This window comes from Phocoena sinus, chromosome 18 (genome assembly GCF_008692025.1).
Source record: "Phocoena sinus isolate mPhoSin1 chromosome 18, mPhoSin1.pri, whole genome shotgun sequence".
In the NCBI taxonomy this organism is placed as follows: domain Eukaryota; kingdom Metazoa; phylum Chordata; class Mammalia; order Artiodactyla; family Phocoenidae; genus Phocoena; species Phocoena sinus.
This window is the reverse complement of record NC_045780.1, coordinates 27,620,133-27,642,414: the sequence shown is the minus strand read 5'-3', so window position 1 is coordinate 27,642,414 and position 22,282 is coordinate 27,620,133.

Here is a 22,282-nt window from a genome sequence, read left to right as displayed (position 1 = left end):
AAAAGAGTGAAATCTTGCCTATGTGGACAACATGGATGTACTTAGAGAATATTCTTCTTTATTTTTTTTCATATTTATTTTATTTATTTATTTATTTATTTATTTGGTCATGCCAAATCTTAGTTGTGGGAAGCTCACAGGCTCCTTAGTTGCGGCTTCCTGCTCCTTAGTTGCAGCATGGGTGCTCCTTAGTTGCATCTGGTGAGCTCCTTTGTTGTGACTCACAGGCTCCTTAGTTGTAGCTTGCTGGCTTCTTAGTTGTGGCACGAGTGCTCCTTAGTTTCGTCTGGCAGACTCCTTAGTTGTGGCTCACGTAGAGAATATTATTCTTAGTGAAATAAAGCAGATAGAGAAATACAAATACCATATGATTTAACTTATATGTGGAATCTAACAAAACAAAACAAACGAACAAGCAAAACAAAACAGAAACGGACTCGTAGGTACAGAGAACAAATTGGTGGTTGCCAGTCAGGAGGGAGGGAGAGACAAAATAGGTGAAGGGGTTTCAGAGGTACAAACTTCCAGTTGTAAAATATTTAAGTCATGGTTATGTAATGTACCCATTAGGAATATAGTCAATGATACTTTAACAGCTTTTCATGGTAGGATGATAACTGGTCTTATTGGTAATCATTTCATAATGTATAAAAATATCAAATCACTATTTTGTATACCTGAAACTAATATAATATTGTATGTTAATTATATATCAATAAAATTTTTAAATCAAATATTACTGAACACAATATGTTTCTCTTTTAGCAGCATTTTCAGATTATATATTTCATCAATGTCAATTGTGCATTTGTCTACAAACACTGAAGAGTACACAGTCATCCAAGAAACTTAGTCCTATGAGATAATCTTACGAAATACACCTTTACTTCTCTTCCTTCTTTTCTTCCTTCCTTCCATTTTTCTTCCTTAAATGAGTGAATACACATGAAGTTATTAGAACAGGATCTGCATTCAATAAATGGTATATATTATTATTGCCTAAAATACACTACAAGGATTATTTCATGATTCTAATTAAATCAGAATAAAGGAAACATAACAACAGTGTGATCTTCAGAATCTTTGGTGATGATTCACACCATGGAAAGTATAATGCCAAATCTTAAAATAAACATAAACCTGTCACTTCTATTAAGCAATTTACTTTTTTAACATATAAAGTTAATAAAATATGTGAATCAGAATACTTAGAGATGGAATATGGTGTGTATATCAGAATAACAGCATTTTACTCAACTTTACCAAACTATTCAAAAAAAATAGCTCATGGATTGACAAATGGACAAACTCTGTAACAAATTAAATACAAATTTTCAAACTGGGGCTTTCTGAGTAACTAATATTATCCATTAGTAAGATGGCTAGCTTATCTTTTCCATCTGCTTTCTTTTCTATCTTAATTTGATTCATCACTTTAGGACTAACTTAAGTTGGACATTCTTTATGAAGTCTCCTCTTATAAGAGTTTCTCTGCTGAAATCTCACAGCCTTTATAGACTTTCATTCTTTGGTTAAACAAATACTGCCTTATTTTTTTTTTTTATATATATGTGTGTGTGTGTTTTCTTATCTGGTAAATAAAATAATAAATTTCTTCAATAAAGAAATTTTTTATACACAGCAAATAACCAAGTTCCAGGCATATGGTAGGCATTTACTGAAAAATTTTAGAGTCGTCTAAAACTTACTCCATTTCTCAACTTCCATCTTTAATTAGTTAAACATGTCTGGTCACTTTTACTTCTCGAGTATCTACCAAAGCATCTCTTCATCTTCATTGCTATTGTCATTGTGTTATATCTTTAAGCTCTCATTTCTCACAAGGGCTATTTCTAGGCATTTAATTGGAATCTCTATCTCCTTCCAGTCTGTCACCCAGTCTATAGTTAGAGGTAGCTTTTTTTTTTTAACATCTTAAATTTTAAATCTCATATTTATTCTCTCCTGGATTAGTAAAGGATGCTATGGTTAAAAGGACATCTGAAAATGCAGTGATTCAGATAAGCTAAAAACTCATTTATCTCTCCAATAATATGATGGGTAATCTTTTCTACTCACGGGGTAACTGACCATTTAGGACGTTTCTATTTTGGTGTTCATCATTCATTAGAATGTCTCTTCACACCACCATTCCTGTGTTTCTGATATCAGGGAAGGAGAAAAACAGAATGGAGTGTAAGCAGCTTCCTTTTAAGACATGACCTATAATTTGCACACATAAGTTTTCTTTATCTGCCATTGACCAGAACTTATTCATGCTTGATTGCAATCTCTAGATGACAAGCATTCTATTTCAAGAAGAAAAATTTTCCACAGCCAACCCCTATGAACACAAAGCAACTTCCTTCTCATACATGAAACATATTCCCAGTACACACACACACACACACACACACACACACAAATACACACTGTGAAGACATCTCAACATCCTATCAAGATTCTCCACCCAGCTCAAAGTCTGTCCAAGATCTCTGGGTAAGGAATAGTCCATCCATCAGGTCCAAATGTGGCTCCTAGTTTAACACATGGATTTCTTTACTCCCCTCATGCTCAATTTACAATGGTGGAGCCTGAGCAGAGTTATTACAATAATTCTTCATTGAAAAAACTGGAAGAACATGGAACATGTAACATTCATAATTCCAAGATAGTTATCAAATTCTTCTTGGCAAAAATTATGAAAAATCATTCTTTGGAAGCTAGGAAGACCACCTGCTACCTCAGTTGCTGTTACTTGTTCATTATTATTTTCCATGGCCACCTCTGTAGTTGGCATTGGAGAGTATGCCCTACTAAGGCCTACTCAGCTTCATGCTGGTAGACATTTGGTGTCCCCAATATTTTTTTGAAGTTGAAGAGACATATACTTTTGCAGGCTAGGATAGTGGTTTATTTGGCAAAATATTTCAGCTTGTTGGCTTCCAAATATATGATTTCAATTAGTTCCATTTACAAGTACCTATAACAAAATAGTTCATCTACACATATTTCCTAAGCCTTACATATCTGAGTTCAGAATATCCTCTTCTCTTTCAGGCTGTGTGCGATTACCTTAAAGGTATTTGACATAAGATGTTTTGTGAAACTGGAACAACCTGAATCTAATATATGCTACTAAGCTAATTCCCACTGGGTAGTGAAGGACATTTAAATAGAAGCTCTGAGACAAACTTGGAGTCACAATTACATATCCTGCTATTTGGGGTTAAGAAGTAGTTGGTCATTGACACCATGGCAAAACCTCAAATAACTGAGCTCCCAGTCACTTTATAGTGCAGGACATGGTCCGAAAGAATCTTCCATAGAAAAACTATACACCTTGACATTTCTGCTTCAGTGCAATTATAGTTAAAGTTCATATTTCTGATGATATTTCGCTAATAGCTACAAGATAAAAACCAAAAAACAGGGATATTCTAACATTTTATAACCGTTTATAGAGTTCCAGATTATGTAGAAATGTGATCTGCCTTCCAAATTGTCAAAGGCAGCTACTTTAACAATGTTTTCCACAGCTGAAGAGGATGAAAATCTTTCTAGCCTGTTGTGTTAATATCCTCATTGTTCAGCTTGTGATTATTAAGCCAATGTCATATGCTTTAGAATTTTTGTTACAAACATACCTTATTTCCAAGTATCAATTTTTTCTAATTGCATAGGCTGTAAACTAAATTTCTACAATTAATAGACCCCCAAATACAGTAGATTAAATAAAATAGATCTTAATATCTTTCTCAACATAATAGTTTTGGGATTGGTAAATGGTCTAAAAAGAGTTAGGCTGCTCCTCCCCAATCCTTCCAGGGATGCAGATTCTCTCTACCATTTTGGTCTGATTTCCTTTCAGGTATAGCTCTCATACACATGATTATATCTGGCTCATGTGACCAGAATAGCATGCCACTCCTCACGAAGGGAGAAAAGGGGTGGAGGTAAGCGACTGTGTTTTTGTTTGTTTGTTTATTTTCCAGTTCTACATTAAAAAAAAATTATTGGAGTACAGTTGATTTACAATGTTGTGTTACTTTTAGCTGTACAGCAAAGTGATTCAGTTATACTTATACATATACCCACTCTTTTCTAGATTATTTCCCCATATTTTAAGGCCGTGTCTTGGAACTCGCATATGTCACGTTTGCCCATATTCCATTGTCCAGAACCTAATTTCATAGGTATCTCTGTGTGAAGGGAGGCAAAGAAATACAGTCCTCTACTAATTAAGGAAAGAAAGTGAAAATAGACATTTGAGAGACATAATATAAACTCCAACCTTAGTCCTTTCCATTCCATTAGCCCCTGATAAGGTGCAAGGATAAAATAGAAACTATTTACCATGGCATACTGATGTCTCCATGGCCATTCTTTCTAAATAATAAAGCTGGGAGGGTGAAGTATATAGTTTGTGGTATATTTCATTATATCATTAATTTGTCTGTTTCTTCTGATATAACAAAAAAAAACTCAATAACATCTTAAAATTCTCTAAAGTCCACGTTAAACAATGCTTAAATACAAAGTTTTCTGATTAGTAATAATTTCTAATTAAATGGAAATTTCTCCAGCTGAGTTTGTGGGAGAATTATGGTGGAGAAAAAATAGCTAAAATAATTGTCTTAAGTAGGGTGACTTCTATGAAATCTATTTTTCCTTGTCATTTATTAAAGCAATTTGCCATCCAGAATCATCCTTCTTCTCTGTCGCACATGTGGGGAAAATAGCTTTATTTTATTCAGTAATGTTGAGATGTAAGAAGTCACTTCCCATAATCAAAATATTTTACCCTGTGAGCAGACAATCCTGAACTGCAAAGGTGAAGCAGGAGAGAGTAGGTTCTACCTATTCTTTAATAACACAGTTGATGCATTGAGCAAAGTCTAAAATTCCTTTGATTTAAGTGAACTTGCCTCAAGCTATTGGACATTTTACATTCCAGTTTCAAACAAAGAATGCTGAAATGGCTGTGGCATAGTTCTGTTATAGAAAAGCTCTTTTCTGTGACAGAAAGGATTGTTTGCTTTCCTGTTAAGAATATTGTTAAATGCCCCTCCAGGAGTTGAAGAGGGTACTGCTCAAAATTTATCTTGATTCAAGACACGTAAATGGTGCCCCTGATTTACAATGTTGTTTACATTTTTAAATTCTCTGTATTGTACTTTGCTCTAGATCAACATATATATCTAAGAATTTTAACCCAGGTGAACTGTAAAGAAATGAGTTTTATAAGTCTGTCTTAAGTCATTGTAATTAGCATGAAGCATTATATTTTTATGCACAATTAACAGATGAAATTTCAAGGTTTCTTTTTGCTATGTTTAAATTCCAAGCAAAATGTGGTTTTAATTTTGAATCAAACTTAAATCTTTTCAGAATTAAAGAGAATACTTGTATCAAAAGTACAGTATTTGCTTGAAAGAACATTTTATGAATAAGTTCAATAAAAGAAGGTTTATAAGCTTTATCAATCAACAACTATATACATCACAGAAAACACCATTCTGGCAAATTTAACCTTTGTTATTTGTTAATATGCTGTGTTTTCAAGGTATGGTGTACTTGGACTTCAAATGCTGGCATGGATTTTTAGGTATTCTTTAGAAAGAGTTCTATCCTTCAATTACATCTGACTTCTTTGAATAGAGAATGGAAAGTGACAAGGATAATTTTCTTTGTAATTGATTTTTTTTCATTTTTATATTAATAATTGTGCATTTTTAAACAGAAATTCATGTTGAAAAGCTTGTAATAGAACATAATATTACTGTGACTCTCCATTCTCTTGTTCCACTTTTTAAAAAATGTATTCTGTCCTTTGAACTTACTGCTTTCAACTTTTTATAAAAACTATTTGAAGAGAGGCTTGTTTTTATTACCTTATTTGTTAATATTTTCAATGCACTGATATTACCCATTTATATTTTTATATTATTTGTTGACATTATTACAATTTTACATTCTTATGCATTATTTTGGGGATGCCCTGGGATTCCTATTTATTGGTTTATCTCCATGTTTTGGTCAAACACATCTTCTAATATCTTCCTAAAAAAGAGTGGGTGGGGAAAATTGTTTTTGACAATTTCTGAAATTCTCTTTATTTTCCTCTTTTCCTTGGTTTATGGTTTTTATAATTTGAAGGTTATAAGATAAAAATAATTTACTTCAGGCTTTTCAAATCTGTGCTCCCTTAAAACTTCTCCATGATTTGAGTAATTTAATGCAATTGTTAACTATTTTACCATGACATTTTTGTTTGAATTTTATTACATTTATTTTTTTATACAACAGGTTCTTATTAGTTACCGATATTATACATATTAATATATATATATATATATATATATCAATTCCAATCTCCCAATTCATCACACCACAACTATCCACCCTCCCCCCCACCTGCCACCTTTCCCCCTTGGTGTCCATACATTTGTTCTCTACATCTCCATCTCAATTTCTGCCCTGCAAACCGGTTCATCTGTACCATGTTTCTTGGTTTCACATATATGTGTTAATATAGGACATTTGTTTTTCTATTTCTGACTTACTTCACTCTGTATGAGAGTTTCTCGATTCATCCACGTCTCTACAAATGACCCAATTTCATTCCTTTTTATGGCGGAGAAATATTCCACTGTATATATGTACCACATCTTCTTTACCCATTCATCTGTTGATGGGCATTTAGGTTGCTTCCACGACATGGCTATTGTAAACAGTGCTGCAATGAACATTGGGGTGCATATGTCTTTTTGAATTATGGTTTTCTCTGGGTATATGCCCAGTAGTGGGATAGCTGGGTCGTATGGTATTCTATTTTTAGTTTTTTAGTGGAACCTCCATACTGTTCTACATAGTGGCTGTATCAATTTACATTCCCACCAGCAATGCAAGAGGGTTCCCTTTCCTCCACACCCTCTCCAGCATTTGTTGTTTGTAAATTTTCTGATGTCCATTCTAACTGGTGTGAGGTGATACCACATTGTAGTTTGATTTTCATTTCTCTAATAAGTAGTGATGTTGAGCAGCTTTTCATGTGCTTCTTGGCCATCTGTATGTCTTCTCTGAGAAATGTCTATTTAGGTCTTCCACCCATAAAGGGATTGGGTTGTTTGATTTTTAATAGTGAGCTGCACGAGCTGTTTATATATTTTGGAGATTAATCCTTTGTCCATTGATTCATTTGCAAATATATTCTCCCATTCTGTGGGTTGTCTTTTCACCTTGTTTAGGGTTTCCTTTGCTGTGCAAAAGCTTTTAAGTTTCATTAGGTCCCATTTGTTTATTTTTCTTTTTATTTCCATTACTCTATGAGGTGGGTCAAAAAGGATCTTGCTGTGGTTTATGTCAAAGAGTGTTCTTCCTTTGTTTTCCTCTAAGAGTTTTAGAGTGTCCAGTCTTATATTTAGATCTCTAATCCATTTTGAGTTTATTTTTGTGTATGGTGTTAGGGAGTGTTCTAATTTCATTCTTTTGCACGTAGCTGTCCAGTTTTCTCAGCACCACTTATTGAAGAGGCAGTCTTTTCTCAATTAAATATCTTTGCCTCCTTTGCCATAGATTAGTTGACCACAGGTGCATGGGTTTATGTCTGGGCTTTCTATGCTGGTCCATTGATCAATATTTCTGCTTTTGTGCCAGTACCATATTGTCTTCATTACTGTAGCTTTGTAATATAGTCTGAAGTCAGGAAGTCTGATTCCTCCAGCTCCGTTTTTCTCCCTCAAGACTCTTTGGTTGGTCAGAGTCTTTTATGTCTCCATACAAATTTTAAGACTTTTTGTTCTAGTTCTGTAAAAAATGCCATTGGTAATTTGATAGGGATTGCATTGAATCTGTAGATTGCTTTGGATAGTATAGTCATTTTCACAATATTGATTCTTCCAATCTAAGAACATGGTATATCTCTCCGTTTGTATCATCTTTAATTTCTTTCATCATTGTCTTATAGTTTTCTGCGTACAGGTCTTTTGTCTCCCTAGGTAGATTTATTCCTAGGTATTTTATTCTTTTTGTTGCAATGGTAAATGGGAATGTTTCCTTAATCTCTCTTTCAGATTTTTCATCATTAGTGTATAGGAATGCAAGAGATTTCTGTGCGTTAACTTTGTATCCTGCAGCACTACCAAATTCATTGATTAGCTCTCGTAGTTTTCTGGTGGCATTTATAGGATTCTCTATGTATAGTATCATGTCATCTGCAAACAGTGACAGTTTTACTTCTTCTTTTCCAATTTGTATTCCTTTTGTTTCTTTTTCTTCTCTGATGGCTGGGGCTAGGACTTCCAAAACAATGTTGAATAATAGTGGTGAGAGTGGACATACTTGTCTTGTTCCTGATCTTAGCGGAAATGTTTAATTTTTTCACCATTGAGAATGATGTTTGCTGTGGTTTTGTCATATATGGCCTTTGTTATGTTGAGGTAGGCTCCCTCTATGCCCACTTAATGGAGAGTTTTTATCGTAAATGGGTGTTGAATTTTGTCAAAAGCTTTTTCTGCATCTATTGAGATTATCATAGGTTTTTCTTCTTCAATTTGTTAATATGGTGTATCACATTGTTTAATTTGCCTATATTGAACAATCCTTGCATCCCTGGGATAAACGACACTTGATCATGGTTTATGATCCTTTTAATGTGTTGTTGGATTCTGTTTGCTAATATTTTGTTGAGGATTTTTGCATTTATATTCATGAGTGATACTGGTCTGTAATTTTCTTTTTTTGTAGTATCTTTGTCTGGTTTTGGATCAGGGTGATGGTGGTCTCATAGAACGAGTTTGGGAGTGTCCCTTCCTCTGTAATTTTTTGGAAGAGTTTGAGAGCGATGGGTGTTAGCTCTTCTCTAAATGTTTGATAGAATTCACCCGTGAAGCCATCTGGTCCTGGACTTTTGTTTGTTGGAAGATTTTTTAATCACAGGTTCAGTTTCATTGCTTGTGATTGCTCTGTTCATATTTTCTATTTCTTCCTGGTTCAGTCTTGAAAGGTTATAAGTTTCTAAAAATTTGTCCATTTCTTCCAAATTGTCCGTTTTATTGGCATTTGCTTGTAGTATTCTCTTAGGATGCTTTGTATTTCTGCAGTGTGTGTTGTAACTTCTCCTTTTTTATTTCTAATTTTGTTGATTTGAGTCCTCTCTCTCTTTTTATGGTGAGTCTGGCCAATGGTTTATCAATTTTGTTTATCTTCTCAAAGAACCAGCTTTTAGTTGTATTGATTTTTGCTATTGTTTTCTTTGTTTCTATTTCATTTATTTCTGCTCTGATCTTTATGATTTCTTTCCTTCTGCTATCTTTGGGTTTTGTTTGTTCTTCTTTCTCTAGTTCCTTTAGGTGTAAGGTTAGATTGTTTATTTGAGAGTTTTCTTGTTTCTTGAGGTAGGCTTTTATTGCTATAAACTTCCCTCTTAGAATTGCTTTTACTGCATCCCATAGGTTTTGAATCATCATGTTTTCATTTTCATGTATCTTTAGATACTTTTTGATTTCCCCTTTGATTTCTTCAGTGATCTCTTGGTTATTTAGTAACGTATTGTTTAGCCTCTATGTGTTTGTGTTTTTTGTGTTTTTTTTTCCCTGTAAGTGATTTCTAATCTCATAGCATTGTGGTCAGAAAAGATGCTTTATATGATTTCTATTTTCTTAAATTTACTGAGTCTTGATTTGTGTGACCCAAGATGTGATCTATCCTGGAGAATGTTGTGTGAAGAAGAAAGTGTAATCTGCTGTTTTGGGGTGGAGTGTCCTATAAATATCAATTAAATCTATGTGGTCAGTTGTGTTTTAAAGCTTGTGTTTCCTTATTAATTTTCTGTTTGGATGAATTGTCCATTGGTGTAAGTGAGGTGTTAAAGTCCCCCTCTATTATTGTATTATTGTCAATTTCCTCTTTGTCAAGTTGCCTTATGTATGGAAGTGCTCCTATGTTGGGTGCATATATGTTTATAATTTTTATATCTTCTTCTTGGATTGATCCCTTGATCATTTTGTAGTGTCCTTCCTTGTCTCTTGAAACATTCTTTATTTTAAAGTCTGTTTTTTCTGATATGACTATTGCTACTCCAACTTTCTCATTATTTCAATTTGCATGGAATATCTTTTTCCATCCCCTCTCTTTCAGTCTATATGTGTCTCTAGGTCTGAAGTTGCTGTCCTATAGAAAGCCTATATATGAGTCTTGTTTTTGTATCCATTTGACAAGCCTATGTCTCTTGGTTGGAGCATTTAATCCATTCACGTTTAAGGTCGTTATCAATATGTATGTTCCTATGACCATTTTCTTATTGTTCTGGATTTGTTTTTGTAGGTCCTTTTATTCTCTTGTGTTTCCCATTTAAAGAAGTTCCTTTAGCATTTGTTGTAGAGCTGGCCTGGTGGTGCTGAATTCTCTTAGTTTTTGCTTGTCTGTAAAGCTTTTGATTTCTCCATCAAATCAGAATGAAATCCTAGCCAGGTAGAGTAATCTTGTTTGTACGTTCTTCCCTTTCATCACTTTAAATATGTTATGCCACTCCCTTCTGGCTTGTAGGGTTTCTGCTGAGAAATCTGCTCTTAACCTAATGGGAGATTCCTGGTATGTTTTTTGTCATTTTTCCATTGCTGCTTTCAATAATTTTTCTTTGTCTTTAATTTTTTGCAATTTTATTACTATGTGTCTCAGCGTGTTTCTCCCTGGGTTTATCCTGTATGGGACTCTCTGCACTTCCTGGACTTGGGTGGTTATTTCCTTTCCTATGTTAGGGAAGTTTTTGACTATAATCTCTTCAAATATTTTCTCAGGTCTTTTCTCTCTCTCTTCTCCTTCTGGGAGCCCTATAATGTGAATGTTGTTGCATTTAATGTTGTTCCAGAGGTCTCTTGGGCTGTCTTCATTTCTTTTCATTCTTTTTTCTTTATTCTGTTCCATGGCAGTGAATTCCACCATTCTGTCTTCCAGTTCACTTATCCATTCTTCTGCCTCAGTTATTCTGCTATTGATTCCTTCTAGTGTATTTTTCATTTCAGTTATTTTATTGTTCATCTCTGTTTTTTCTTTAATTCTTCTAGGTCTTTGCTAAACATTTCTTGCATCTTCTTGATCTTTGACTCCAATCTTTTTCCAAGGTCCTGGATCATCTTCACTATCATTATTCTGAATTCTTCTTTATGGAAGTTTGCCTATCTCCCCTTCATTTAGTTGTTTTTCTGGGGTTTTATCTTGTTCCTTCATCTGGTACATAGCTCTCTGTCTTTTCATCTTTTCTATCTTTCTGTGAAGGTGATTTTAGTTCCACAGGTTGCAGGATTGTAGTTCTCCTTGTGTCTGCTGTCTGCCCTCTGGTGGATTAAGCTATATAAGAGGCTTGTGCAAACTTCTTAATGGGAGAGACTAGTGGTGGGTAGAGCTAGCTGTTGCTCAGGTGGGCAGAGCTCAGTAAAACTTTAATCTGCTTTTCTGCTGATGTGTGGGACTGGGTTCACTCTGCTCTGTGTTGGATTTTTGACCTGAGGTGACCCAACACTGGAGCCTACCCAGGCTCTTTGGTGGGTCTAATGGCATACTCTGGGAGGGTTCACACAAAGGAGTACTTCCCAGAACTTCTGCTGCCAGTGTCCTTGTACTCACAGTGAGACACAGCTACCCCCTGCCTCTGCAGGAGATCCTCCAACATTAGCAGGTAGGTCTGATCCAGTCTCCTATGGGGTCACTGCTTCTTTTCCTGGGTCCCAATGAGCACACTACTTTGTGTGTGCCCTCCAAAAGTGGAGTCTCTGTTTCCCCCAGTCCTGCCAAAGTCCATCAATCAAATCCCGCTAGCTTTCAAAGTCTGATTCTCTAGGAATTTCTCCTCCCAGTACCAGACGCCCAGGTTGGGAAGCCTGATGTGGGGCTCAGAACCTTCACCCCAGTGGGTGAACTTCTGTGGTATAAGTGTTCTCCAGTTTGTGAGTCACCCACTCAGCAGTTATGGGATTTGATTTTATTGTGATTGTGCCCCTCCTACCATCTCATTGTGGCGTTTCCTTTTCCTTTGGATGTGGGGTATCTTTTTTGATGAGTTCCAGTGTCTTCCTGTCGATGATAGTTCAGCAATATGTTGTGATACTGGTGCTCTCTGAAGAGGGAGTGAAAGCACATACTTCTACTCCTCCATCTTGAACCTGAAATACCATGACTTTATTTTTACCCTGTGAAAGTCAAAATACTTAACTCTGGTGATCTGAAATTTCAAAATTATGTTAAATGATGCATTTACTTTTCATTCACTGTTTGGACCTGGTAGGCTATTTCCATGTGGAGTTTTATGCCTTTTTGTTCTAATATTATCTCATTAGAAATTTCCTCCACACTGTGTTCTTTGGAACTCTTAATTAGAGAGATTTTGCTATTGCTCCTTCAATTTGTTAACTTTTTTCCTTACTTCTCAACTCTCTTAGCCTTTCTTTTACCCTCTGGGAGGTCAACTTTAACTTCTAATCTCTATCCAGTAAATTTTTGTAACATTTCAGCTTTTATAATTTTAATTGCCAATGGTTAGTTCTTGTTTTCTTTTGTTTCTTTTTATAGTGGCTTATTCTTGTTTCACCATGAAATATCTTATCTTTCTGATAAATCAATTTTTTTTTGAAAAATTTCTCTGCTTAATTCCTCTCATGGCTTCCTTTCATTTCCTCCCTGTTTCATTTTAGAGGTTTTTTTTTTAAAAAAATGTCATATTTAAGGTTAAATATCTAAAAAGCAAATGAAATTTTCCCATGGGTGGACCAGTTTGTCACATGGTTAGATAGTTTTACTATCTACTTTTTTTAGTGTGGCTCCTCTCTCCACATTGTTGTTCCTCTAAGCCAATCTTCTAAAGCCATTCTGTTTCTACAGAGAGAGATCTACTTTGTTGTGACAAGATTGAGGGAGTGAGTGGAAAAGAAGGGGAATAAGGGGAGCAGTAAAGAGCCCCACATGCCTTCTCGGTCCCTAGTGAGAGAAGGCAGCTGGGGCCATACAGTTTATTATGGTAACCTTCATTTATGTTCTCTTGCCCTATCCTTTATATCTGCTTTTCTCTGAAACCTCTCAAGTTCAGGTTCTCAGACATATTTTCTAGGACTGGTGGTGAAGGGGGATGTATCCAGGTCACACTGTGTGTCTTTGGGGACCTGACCCCATTCTACTCCATTAATAGACATTTAAACAATTTCTTCCTCCACCTTGCCCCCATCTTCTGCAGAAGATTTTTCTTCAAGTTTCTGAGATTTTCTTAACTTCTGTCATGTGAAATAATTTGCTTCTTATCCGTGTTATCCTCTGTAACCCTCATTCATCCACTTTTACTCTTCATATAAGTCAAAGTTACAAATATCCTCTAGTTTCATCAGATTTGAGTGTTAGGCTACAGTTATGTTTCCAGCTTATTTTAATACTCGTGAATGATTTCTGAGCCTAGGAATGATGTTTACTGTAAACAAGGACAGTTGAATCATTCTTAAAATGTATAGTCAATAGAGTGATATTTATCTACTCTTACACTGTCTTGTAGAACTAAAAATCACATTTTCATTCAAGAATTTTACTCTCCTTTCAAAAAAAAAAAAAGAAAAAAGAAAACAACGTTTCCTCATGAATTTACTCATCTGTTCTCTGACTACTTTTTTACTGCTGTGCCAGGCATTGTGCTGTTGGCTGGGGATTCAAGTATGAAGAAGATATTTTGCCATCTGGCAAGGGGTACACACAATTAAGCAGACAATTGCACACCAGTAGAAGTAAAACAGTATTTTACAGGAGCTCATAAGAACATCTGTCTTGGAATTATGGCATCGAGCAAGGGTTAGTACCTAGTGCAGAAAATTATGTCGAAGCTGACATTTGAATGGTGAGTACAAGTCAGCCAGGTTAATTTAGGAGGGAAAGAGTGTCATAGCAGAAGTGTGGAAAGACCTGAAGAAGAGAGATGGCAGAGAACATTCAAAGAAATGATGTGCATTTAGCAAGGCTTGTGGGAACTGAGATGTGGTGGGGAGAGGAGCTTGAAAATGTCAGTAGAGGTCAGACTCTTGGTGCCTTAAATTTAATGTGAAGATGTTTGAATAGTTAATAAGGAAAATGGGGCATTCTTCTGAGGTGAAGTAAATGAAGTTGGGTGGAAGAAAGTGTTAATAAGAGATGTTAGAACATAATTTTGCAATCCAGCCTAGTTACATCAGAGGTTTCTAATGGAATTATAACAAAGATGATAACAAGAACTATATAGATCAACACCGTCATTTAAGTAATGCACAATTAGAAAAATAAGATTTTTTAAAATTATTTTCCCATTTATATTCATCTTTGTGTTTAAAATTGAATGAATTTCTGCCTTTTGCAAACTCTCCGCAGCCTTTGAGGGATTATTATGCCTGGTTAATGGAATTTTCAGGGATCCATAGCTTAATCCATTAGCTTTATTGTTGTGACTGTTAGAAGAATATTCCTAGGTAGATGGCAATGATGAGACTTCTAGAACTCACTATATGGTAGATATAATTTTCTAAGTATGCTTCTAAGAGATTGTGCTTCACTGATGATAGGACTTCTAGGTAACTAGCCAATAATGAGCTGTACTGTAAATAAGTTGTAAAACTAAAAATTAGCTCTTTAATGATTTTTACTAACCATTCCTTAAAATGTCACATACAGCTTCATAATTTCATGAAAATGGCTTTTCTCTTAGAAATAATATTTAATAAAAATATAGAAAATAGAAATGAAAGAAGTAAACAATTCAAAAATATTTCACTACTTAAAACATCAAACATAATTTAGATAATATAAATTAAGTTGAATATATTGATAGTAAATATATTCAGTTAATTTTCTATTATTATGGAATGGAAGAAATTAATTCAGAAACTTCCATTTTTATTAGGTTCCAAATCACTGTTTTAGTATCATTTCCTTCCATAAAGTCATCCTTGTGACAAGGAGTTATAGAGCAATAGTCTTACAAGGTTAATTCAATATAAATAATTAAATTAGTCAGATCAAATTTTAACATGCAATAAACCCCCCAATATTACAGCAACTCAGATTTTCATGAAATAAACCACAATAAGGATATGAAGATGAAACTACTTTTAATGAGATAACACAAAAGGGGTAACTGTGATGACCAATGGTTAAGAATCTGTATCTCTACCCTTTCACCCATTTTTGGAAAGACTTTCTGGCCAGCTTTCCTCATATGAAACAATGCTGTCTCAGAAAAGAGAAGCACTAAACAGAAAACAATGATTAAGTGAGGTGGCAGACAAAAGATGAGTAGGTTTTAAAACCTTGAAAGGAAAAGTTGCAAAAACTGGCTAAGTAAATTAACACTACCAATATGAATTTTGTCTAAAATTCCAGATATAGATTACACGGGTTCATCAGGCAATGGTAGACATCAAAAGATTTTGGTGATGTCTGGGTGCCAGTGGACACACTGAGGCTCATTTGAAAAAATAGCTTCTTGTGGGGATATATAAAAGTGGGACTGAGAAAATTTTAAGATAAAATTGCAATGATGTTGGTGTTATGCTTTCAGTGGAATCATAATGCTATAATTTCTATTTTGAATGTTTATCCCATGCTAGGTGTTGTTATATGCAGTAACTAATTTAATTTAATCCTTAAAGCACACCATAATTAAGCATTTTATGAACATTTTAGAAACAGAATCATGTCTCAAAAGAAGGATGTAACTGTCCAAACTGAACTTACTAAGTAAGTAGTATAGCTGGCATTTGAATCCAGCTTTGTCTTATCCCAAGTCGTATACTTGCCCTTTAATGCTGTGATGCTTGATTATCATTAAAATATTGGCCTAGACATTTTTTTCTTAATCAATAGAAAGTCTCCATATATTATCAAGACATATAAACATATTTGGTATATATATATATATATATATATATATATATATATATATACACTTTTTCCATTTGATTCAATTAATTATTTTTGGTAGAAACAATTTTGGATTTTCTTTTATTTATATTTAACATCTTTACTGAAGTATAATTATTTTACAATAGTGTGTTATTTTCTGCTTTATAACAATGTGAATCACCTTTACATATACATATATCCCCATATCTCCTCCCTCTTGCATTTCCCTCCCATCCTTCCTATCCCACCCCTCTAGGTGGTCACAAAGCACCGAGCTGATCTCCTGGTACTATGCAGCTGTTTCTCGCAAGCTATTTATTTTACATTTGATAGTGTATATATGTCAATTCTACTCTCTCATTTCATCCCAGCTTATCGTTCTCCCTCTCTGTGTCCTGAAGTCCATTCTCTAGGTCTTTGTCTCTATTCCTGTCCTCCTCCTAGGTTCTTCAAAACCAATATATGTGTTAGCATATGGTAGTTATTTTTCTCTTTCTGACTTACTTCACTCTGTATGACAGAATCTAGGTCCATCCACCTCACTACAAATAACTCAATTTCATTTCGTTTTATGGCTAAGTAATATTCCATTGTATATATGAGCCATATTTTCTTAATCCATTCATCTGTCAATGGACACTTAGGTTGCTTCCATGTCCTTGTTATTGTAAATAGTGCTGCAATGAACATTGTGGTACATGACCCATTTTATGTTATGGTATTCTCAGGGTATATGCCCAGTAGTGGTTTTGCTGGGTCGTATGATAGTTCTATTTTTAGTATTTTAAGGAACTTCTATACTGTTCTCCATAGTGGCTGTATCAATTTACATTCCCACCAACAGTGCAAGAGGGTTCCCTTTTCTCCACACCCTCTCCAGCATTTATTTTTTGTAGATTTTTTGATGATGGCCATTCTGACTGGTGTGAGGTGTAACCTCATTGTAGTTTTGATTTGCATTTTTCTAATGATTAATGATGTTGAGAATCCTTTCATGTGTTTGTTGGTAATCTGTATATCGTCTTTGGAGAAATGTCTTTTTAGGTCTTCTGCCCATTTTTGGATTACATTATTTGTTTCTATGATATTGAGCCACATGAGCTGCTTGTATATTTTGGAGATTAATCCTTTGTCTATTGCTTCATTTGCAAATATTTTCTCTCATTCTGAGGGTCATCTTTTCATCTTGTTTATGGTTTCCTTTACTGTGCAAAAGCTTTTAAGTTTCATTAGGTCCCATTTGTTTCTTTTTGTTTTTATTTCCATTTCTCTAGGAGGTGGGTTAAAAAGGATCTTGTAGTGATTTTTGTCATAGAGTGTTCTGACATGTTTTCCTCTAAGAGTTTGATAGTGTCTGGCCTTACATTTATGTCTTTAATCCATTTTGAGTTTATTTTGGTGTTAGGAGTGTTCTAATTTCATTCTTTTGCATGTAGCTGTCCTGTTTTCCCAGCACCACTTATTGAAGAGGCTGTCTTTTCACCATTGTATATTCTTGCCTCCTTTATCAAAGATAAGTTGACCATAAGTGCATGGGTTAATCTCTGGGCTTTCTATCCTGTTCCATTGATCTATATTTCTATTTCTGTGCCAATACCATACTATCTTGATTACTGTAGCTTTGTAGTATAGTTTGAAGTCAGGGAGGCTGATTCCTCCAGCTCCATTTTTCATTCTCAAGATTGTTTTGTCTATTGGGGGTCTTTTGTGTTTCCATACAAATTGTGAATATTTTTTTGTCCTAGTTCTGTGAAAAATACCTTTAGCTGTGGATAGGGATTGCATTGAATCTGTAGATTGCTTTGGGTAGTAGAGTCATTTTCACAATGTTGATTCTTCCAATCCAAGAACATGGTATATCTCTCCATCTCGTTGTATCATATTTAATTTCTTTCATCAGTGTCATAATTTTCTGCATACAGGTCTTTTGTCTCCTTAGGTAGGTTTCTTCCTAGGTATTTTATTCTTTTTGTTGCAATGGTAAAAGGGAGTGTTTCCTTAATTTCTATTTCAGATATTTCATCTTTCATGTATAAGAATGCAAGAGATTTCTGTACATTAATTTTGTATCCTGCTACTTTACCAAATTCATTGATTAGCTTTAGTAGTTTTCTGGTGGCATCTTTCGGATTCTCTATGTATACTGTCATGTCATCTGCAAAGAGTGACAGCTTTACTTCTTCTTTTCTGATTTGGATTCTTTTTATTTCCTTTTCTTCTCTGATTGCTGTGGTTAAAATTTCCAAAACTATGTTGAATAATAATGGTGAGAGTGGGCAACATTGTCTTCTTCTTGATCTTAGTGTAAATGTTTTCATTTTTTCACTATTAAGAACAATGTTGGCTGTGGGTTTGTCATATATGGTCTTTATTATGTTGAGATACGTTCCCTCTATGCCTGCTTTCTGGAAGATTTTTATCATAAATGGGTGTTGAATTTTGTCAAAAACATTTTCTGCTTTTGACAGATTGAGATGATCATATGGTTTTTCTCCTTCAATTTGTTAATATGGTGTATCACATTGATTGATTCCCTTATATTGAAGAATCCTTGTATTCCTGGGATAAACTCCAGTAGATCATGGTGTATGATCCTTTTAAGGTGCTGTTGATCCTGTTTGCTAATATTTTGTTGAGGATTTTGCATTTATAGTCATCAGTGATTTTGGCCTACAGGCCAATATCTTTGTGACATCTTTGTCTGATTTTGGTATCAGAGTGATGGTGGTCTCATAGAATGAATTTTGGGAATATTAATCCTTCTGCTATATTTTGGAAGAGTTTGTGAAGGATATGTCTTAGCTCTTCTCTAAATGTTTGATAAAATTTACTTGTGAAGCCATCTGGTCTGGGCTTTTGTGGGGGGAGAAGATTTTTAATCACAGTTTCAATTTCAGTGCTTGTGATTTGTCTGTTTATATTTTCTATTTATTCCTGGTTCAGTCTCGGAAGGGTGTGCTTTTCTAAGAATTTGTCTATTTCTTCCAGGGTATCTAGTTTATTGGCATAGAATTGCTTGTAGTAAGCTTTCATGATCCTTTGTATTTCTTCAGTGTCAGTTTTTACTTCTCCTTTTTCATTGCTAATTCAATTGATTTGTGTCTTCTCCCGTTTTTTCTTGACGAGTATGGCTAATGGTTTATCAATTTTGTTTATCTTCTCAAAGAACCACCTTTTAGTTTTACTGATCGTTGCTATCATTTCCTTCATTTCTTTTTCACTTATTTCTGATTTGATCTTTTTTTTTTTTAAACATCTTTATTGGGGTATAATTGCTTTACAATGGTGTGTTAGTTTCTGCTTTATAACAAAGTGAATCAGCTATACATATACATATGTTCCCATATGTCTTCCCTCTTGCGTCTCCCTCCCTCCCACTCTCCCCATCCCACCCTTCCAGGCTGTCACAAAGCACCGAGCTAATATCCCTGTGCCTTGCGGCTGCTTCCCCCCAGCTATCTACCTTACTACGTTTGTTAGTGTGTATATGTCCATGACTCTCTCTCGCCCTGTCAAAACTCACCCCTCCCCTTCCCCATACCCTCAAGTCCGTTCTCCAGTAGGTCTGCGTCTTTATTCCTGTCTTACCCCTAGGTTCTTCATGACATTTTTTTCTCTTAAATTCCATATATATGTGTTAGCATACGGTATTTGTCTTTTTCTTTCTGACTTACTTCACTCTGTATGACAGACTCTAGGTCTATCCATCTCATTACAAATAGCTCAATTTCATTTCTTTTTAAGGCTGAGTAATATTCCATTGTGTATATGTGCCACATCTTCTTTATCCATTCATCCGATGATGGGCGCTTAGGTTGTTTCCATCTCCAGGCTATTGTAAATAGAGCTGCAATGAACATTTTGGTACATGACTCTTTTTGAATTTTGGTTTTCTCAGGGTATATGCCCAGTAGTGGGATTGCTGGGTCATATGGTAATTCTATTTGTAGTTTTTTAAGGAACCTCCATACTGTTCTCCATAGTGGCTGAACCAATTCACATTCCCACCAGCAGTGCAAGAGTGTCCCCTTTTCTCCACACCCTCTGCAGCATTTATTGTTTATAGATTTTTTGATGATGGCCATTCTGACTGGTGTGAGATGATATCTCTTTGTAGTTTTGATTTGCATTTCTCTAATGATTAATGATGTTGAGCATTCTTTCATGTGTTTGTTGACATTCTGTATATCTTCTTTGGAGAAATGTCTATTTAGGTCTTCTGCCCATTTTTGGATGGGGTTGTTTGTTTTTTTGTTATTGAGCTGCATGAGCTGCTTGTAAATTTTGGAGATTAATCCTTTGTCAGTTGCTTCATTTGCAAATGTTTTCTCCCATTCTGAGGGTTGTCTTTTGGTCTTGGTTATGGTTTCCTTTGCCGTGCAAAAGCTTTTAAGTTTCATTAGGTCCCATTTGTTTATTTTTGTTTTTATTTCCATTACTCTAGGAGGTGGGTCAGAAAGGATCTTGCTGTGATTTATGTCATAGAGTGTTCTTCCTATGTTTTCTTCTAAGAGTTTGATAGTTTCTGGCCTTACATTTAGGTCTTTAATCCATTTTGAGCTTATTTTTGTGTATGGTGTTAGGGAGTGATCTAATCTCATACTTTTACATGTACCTGTCCAGTTTTGCCAGCACTATTTATTGAAGAGGCTGTCCTTTCTCCACTGTACATTCCTGCCTCCTTTATCAAAGATAAGGTGTCCATATGTGCGTGGGTTTATCTCTGGGCTTTCTATCCTGTTCCACTGATCTATCTTTCTGTTTTTGTGCCAGTACCATACTGTCTTGATTACTGTTGCTTTGTAATATAGTCTGAAGTCAGGGAGCCTGATTCCTCCAGCTCCTTTTTTCGTTCTCAAGATTGCTTTGGCTATTCGGGGTCTTTTGTGTTTCCATACAAATTGTGAAATTTTTTGTTCTAGTTCTGTGAAAAATGCCAGTGGTAGTTTGATAGGGATTGCATTGAATCTGTAGATTGCTTTGGGTAGTAGAGTCATTTTCATATTGTTGATTCTTCCCATCCAAGAACATGGTATATCTCTCCATCTATTTGTATCATTTTTAATTTCTTTCATCAGTGTCTTATAATTTTCTGCATACAGGTCTTTCGTCTCCTTAGGTAGGTTTATTCCTAGATATTTTATTCTTTTTGTTGCAATGGTAAATGGGAGTGTTTTCTTGATTTCACTTTCAGATTTTTCATCATTAGTATATAGGAATGCCAGAGATTTCTGTGCATTAATTTTGTATCCTGCTACTTTACCAAATTCATTGATTAGCTCTAGTAGTTTTCTGGTAGCATCTTTAGGATTCTCTATGTATAGTATCATGTCATCTGCAAACAGTGACAGCTTTACTTCTTCTTTTCCGATTTGGATTCCTTTTATTTCCTTTTCTTCTCTGATTGCTGTGGCTAAAACTTCCAAAACTATGCTGAATAAGAGTGGTGAGAGTGGGCAACCTTGTCTTGTTCCTGATCTTAGTGGAAATGCTTTCAGTTTTTCACCATTGAGGATGATGTTGGCTGTGGGCTTGTCATATATGGCCTTTATTATGTTGAGGAAAGTTCCCTCTATGCCTACTTTCTGGAGGGTTTTTATCATAAATGGGTGTTGAATTTTGTCGAAAGCTTTCTCTGCATCTATTGAGATGATCATATGGTTTTTCTCCTTCAATTTGTTAATATGGTTTATCACATTGATAGATTTGCGTATATTGAAGAATCCTTGCATTCCTGGAATAAACCCCACTTGATCATGGTGTATGATCCTTTTAATGTGCTGTTGGATTCTGTTTGCTAGTATTTTGTTGAGAATTTTTGCATCTATGTTCATCAGTGATATTGGCCTGTAGTTGTCTTTCTTTGTGACATCCTTGTCTGGTTTTGGTATGAAGGTGATGGTGGCCTCGTAGAAGGAATTTGGGAGTGTTCCTCCCTCTGCTATATTTTGGAAGAGTTCGAGAAGGATAGGTGTTAGCTCTTCTCTAAACGTTTGATAGAATTCACCTGTGAAGCCATCTGGTCCTGGGCTTTTGTTTGTTGGAAGGTTTTTAATCACAGTTTCAATTTCAGTGCTTGTGATTGGTCTGTTCATATTTTCTATTTCTTCCTGATTAAGTCTTGGCAGGTTGTGCATTTCTAAGAATTTGTCCATTTCTTCCAGATTGTCCATTTTATTGGCATAGAGTTGCTTGTAGTAATCTCTCATGATTTTTTTTATTTCTGCAGTGTCAGTTGTTACTTCTCCTTTTTCATTTCTAATTCTATTGATTTGAGTCTTCTCCCTTTTTTTCTTGATGAGTCTGGCTTATCTATTTTGTTTATCTTCTCAAAGAACCAGCTTTTAGTTTTATTGATCTTTGCTATCGTTTCCTTCAT